The 4,514-nt window shown below is 45.9% G+C and overlaps 1 pseudogene; it reads right to left on the reverse strand.

Annotated features, from left to right (window-relative positions):
- The window catches only part of LOC123023934, a 28,096-nt pseudogene that overhangs the window by 5,294 nt on the left and 18,288 nt on the right, over window positions 1–4,514 (reverse strand).

The following is a 4,514-nucleotide window of genomic DNA, read 5'->3' on the forward strand; positions in this document are numbered from 1 at the left end:
CTTCATTTGAAAGGGCAACTATCAACTTGGCTTCTCTGCATCTTTGGAAGGGCTGAAAAGCTGTAGTTGTCCCCCCAGATCTTCCAACTTCTTTCTCTCACTCCCAAGCAGAGAATCACAAGAACAACTTTAATTTGTCCCTTCTGGCACCCCCTTTTAATATAAATCTGAACTGCCCAGCTGGCCAGGTCTGTGGGCGGGGCTTCCAGAGACAGCTGTGTGAGAAATGGAGAACAGACAAATACAGTCATGGGAACTAGGTGAATCAATGTATCAGCACAGAGTTTCTGGATAAACTCTTGCTCTTTGCAACACTGTGCTGATCAGTTGCTTCTTTGTACAGGAGGCAGCCCCTCTTTTCTGTCACTGTCCGGGTAAAGCACTATTCCCATTTGCTTTAGGTCAGTCTTCCTCAGCTTTGTGCCCTCCAGAGGGTTTTTCCTCATTCCTCAGACATACGTGCTGGTTGGGGCTGATGGACTTTGATGTCCTAATCCTGGAGAGCACCCAGATGGGGGGATGACTGGCTTAGGAGGAGATGTTGTGGTACCTTTTAATAGATGGTTTTGCATGCTCATAAATGCACTAGATGCCACAAGCCATGGGCTCACCACAGGAACCAGCATGCCCAGTCCAACCCAGCACAGAAGAGGCTGTTCTTAGTGATGGAGCATGCAGTGGGCTATTCCAGAGAGCCAGGCCAGCTGCCCTCTTGCTGCCACAAATGCTGCAGAAGGAGAGCGGTTGGTGGGTCTCTTCAGAGCAGCTGCTTGGAGGAGGCAGGAAGACACCAGAGGGCCCTCCTGGCTGGGGTATAAATTGCCCCTCTTCCCCTCCCAGTGCCTGATGCAGGCACATGACCCAGGTAATGATAGGGCTGACCTGGGCATTGGTTAGCTGCTGTGTGAACTGAATGCTCCAGCAGAAAGGCCTTTGTTTTGATTCAGTAAAGCTCTTCTGTGCTCCTAAGTTTCAGCTTACTGCTTTTCCAGGTCTCCCAAAGTATGTGTATATTCACATGTCTGTGGGTGAATGGGTATGGGAGGAAAAGATCTGAATCTTGGATATGGCCTGTATACAAGCAAAACATTGAATGCACACAAAGCCCAAATATCCACTGCTTTTCCTTCATTTCCCCATAACAGCCTGTCCTTAGGAGGGTGCAAGCTACTGCTGACTGTGGTTGGATGACAGCCTGCAACTGTTCCACAATAAGTTCAAACCCCAGTTTAATGCTTCTGACGGTGTTGCACAAAATGAAGTTCAACTGGATAAAGTGGGGTGCATTTTTGAGGAAGCACACACAGGGTTTGGCTGTGGGGGTGCAGTCCTTTGCACAGCTACAGAAAAATAAAGCCCAGCTGGACCCAGCATCCCGTTTGAACTTCTGAGGAAATGCTATGAAAATCATATGCAGAGTGGCAGGCTACATATTTGCTTAAAGATCCATGTAGCTCCACAAGCTTACTTTAAAGTCAGTGCAGCTGAACTGAATGGGGCTTATTCCCTCATCAATCTGGTTAGGACTGCAGCCTTAAGGAGACTGCTTTGTGGATCAGAAGGGGGGAAATATGCAGGCTTTCAAGTTCTCCAGGTCTCTTCATCAGGCAAGGTGGGGATGGGAGTGGTGTTGAAGGGCAGCTGGCAAGGGGGGGGGATGGGGAAGGCTGGCAGCTGTTATCCTCAAGATGTCTGCATAATCAGAGTCTTTAGGGACTAGGAAGGTGGAAGGTTTCCAGCAATTCAAATTGAGTTCTGCCTGCTGGTGAGTTGGGCCCAGCACTCCTAGGACCACTGAGAGGAGAATGCAGCAGAGAGTAGTTGATCTTCCATGTTTGAAAAGAAAGATTTAGCCATTCAAAACCTCTTCATTCTGGGCAAGCCGGACAGGTTTTTTGGCTGGCACAGAAAACAGAAGAGAGCAGCTAGGTGGTCTTTATATTAATGAAGTTGGAGATACATTTCTCTGAGAGACAGTGCGGTGTAGTGGTTAAGAATGTAGGACTGGGGCCCAGGCAATCTGGGCTTTAGTTCCTGCTCAGCCATGGGAGCTCACTGGGTGACTTTGGGCCAGTCACAGACTCTCAGCACAGGTTACCTCACAGGGTTGTTGTGAGGACAAGATTAGAGAAGGGGGAATGATGTAAGCCACTTGGTGTTCTTTGAAAAGGAAAAAGGCAGGTGATAAACATAATAAATATATAAATGCTATATTTAGATGTTGTGCTTGGGTAAAAAGGGGGACAGCAGAAGCCAGATTAGAACATTATACCTAGTAACTGGAAGGGATAAAGGATCTATACTTACCTTTGTGGATTTTGGAAGGTCATCTAATGCCTGGCATGGCTGCTTTTGACTTTTGCTTTATAATCACTGTCCTGTTTAGTTTCATGGGCTAGTACAGAGCAGGTTATGGCAGAGTCCATGCATTCAAGTGGCAGGAGGCAGGGAAGATATGCTGCCAGCAATGTGTAATGAGCGATCCTTGATATGGGAACAGATGTTGCAATCAAACTCATGTTTTCCTCCTTGCAGCTGTAAAGTATTGCTGGTATGGGGCCAATACAAGCTAGTCATTATGCTGTGTTGAGCCAGTAGAGTCATAAATTGTACCAACACAAAAACACCAAACTGAAATATGCAAGACTTCTGCATGCAGTACAGTCCTGTGGCCAGTGCAAAGTGTCTGTCCTCTCCTGTAGCCCAGGTCATGCAAGATGCTCTGCTGTTGATTCAGCCTACCTGCCCAAGAAGAGAAGCTTTCCATTGGACAAATGGGCAGTTTTTGGGAACTTCTCATTTCCCCAGTGCTAGGGTATTTTTAAAAATGCAATTTTACATCAATTAAAAAAACCAATGTAATAAAGTATTATTCAAAGTTTTCCAAAATGCAAAAATTAAAAAACAAAATTTAAAAAGTCTAAATTGATGCATGTTGTTGTTGTTGGCCGCGAAGTCGTGTCTTACACATCAGGACCCCATGGACAATGTTCCTCCAGGCCTTCCTGTCCTCTACCATCTCCAGAAGTCCACTCAAGCTCACACCACTGCTTCAGTGACTCCATCTAGCCACCTCATTCTCTGCCGTCCCCTTCTTCTTTTGCCATCTATTGTTCCCAGCATTAGACTCTTCTCCAGGGAGTCCTTCCCTCTCATTAGGTGGCCAAAGTATTTGAGTTTCATCTTCAGTATCTGGCCTACTAAAGAGCAGTCAGGGTTGATCTCCTCTAGGACTGACTGGTTTGATCACCTTGAGGTCCAAGGGACTCGCAGGCGTCTCCTCCAGCACCACAATTCAAAGGCCTCAATTCTTCGGCGCTCAGCCTTCCTTATGGTCCAACTTTCACAGCCATACATTGCAACTGGGAAAACCATAGCCTTGACTATATGCACTTTTGTTGGCAGGGTGATGTCTCTGCTTTTTAGTACGCTATCTAGATTTGCCATAGCTTTTCTCTCCAGGAGCAAGCGCCTTTTAATTTCTTGGCTGCAGTCTCCATCTCCAGTGATCTTGGAGCCCAAGAAAATAAAATCTGTCACTACCTCCATTTCTTCCCCATCTATTTGCCCAGAAGTGAGAGGACCGGATGCCATGATCTTAGTTTTCTTAATGCTGAGTTTCAAGCCAACTTTTGCACTCTCCTCCTTCACCCACATCAAGAGGCTCTTTAGTTTCTCTTCACTTTCTGCCACGAGAGTGGTATCATCTGCATATCTGTGGTTGTTGATATTTCTCCCGGCAATCTTAATTCCATCTAGCCCCGCCTTTCTCATGATGTGCTCTGCATATAAGTTAAATAGGCAGGGCAACACTATACAGCCTTGCCGAACTCCTTTCTCAATTTTGAACCAATCAGTGGTTCCGTGCCCAGTTCTCACTGTTGCTTCTTGACCCACATATAGGTTTATCAAGAGACAAATAAGATGGTCTGGTACTCCCATCTCTTTAAGGACTTGCCACAATTTGTTGTGATCCACACAATCAAAGGCTTTAGCATAGTCAATGAAGCAGCAGTAGAAGCAGCATAACTTTGCTAGCATGTGAAATGAGTGCAATGGTGCAGTAGTTTGAACTTTCTTTGGCATTGCCCTTCTTTGGGATCGGAATGTAAACTGACCTTTTCCAATCCTGTGGCCACTGCTGAGTATTCCAAGTTTGCTGACATATTGAGTGTAGCACTTTTACTGCATCATCTTTTAAGATTTTGAATAGCTCAGCTGGAATACTGTCACCTCCATTAGCTTTGTTGTTGCTCAGACTTCCTAAGGCCCATTTGGCTTCGCATTCCAGGATGTCTGGCTCGAGGTCAGTGACCACCCCATCGTGGTTATCAGGGATGTTAAGCTCTTTCCTGTATAGTTCTTCTGTGTAATCTTGCCACCTCTTCTTAATCTCGTCTGCCTCTGTTAGGTCCCTGACATTTTAGTCCTTTATCATGCCCATCTTTGCATGAAAGTTTCCCTTCATATCTCCAATTTTCTTGAAGAGATCTCTGGTCCTCCCTATTCTATTT

Source organism: Varanus komodoensis, unplaced genomic scaffold (assembly GCF_004798865.1).
Source record: "Varanus komodoensis strain SLA01 unplaced genomic scaffold, ASM479886v1 scaffold22, whole genome shotgun sequence".
NCBI lineage: Eukaryota > Metazoa > Chordata > Lepidosauria > Squamata > Varanidae > Varanus > Varanus komodoensis.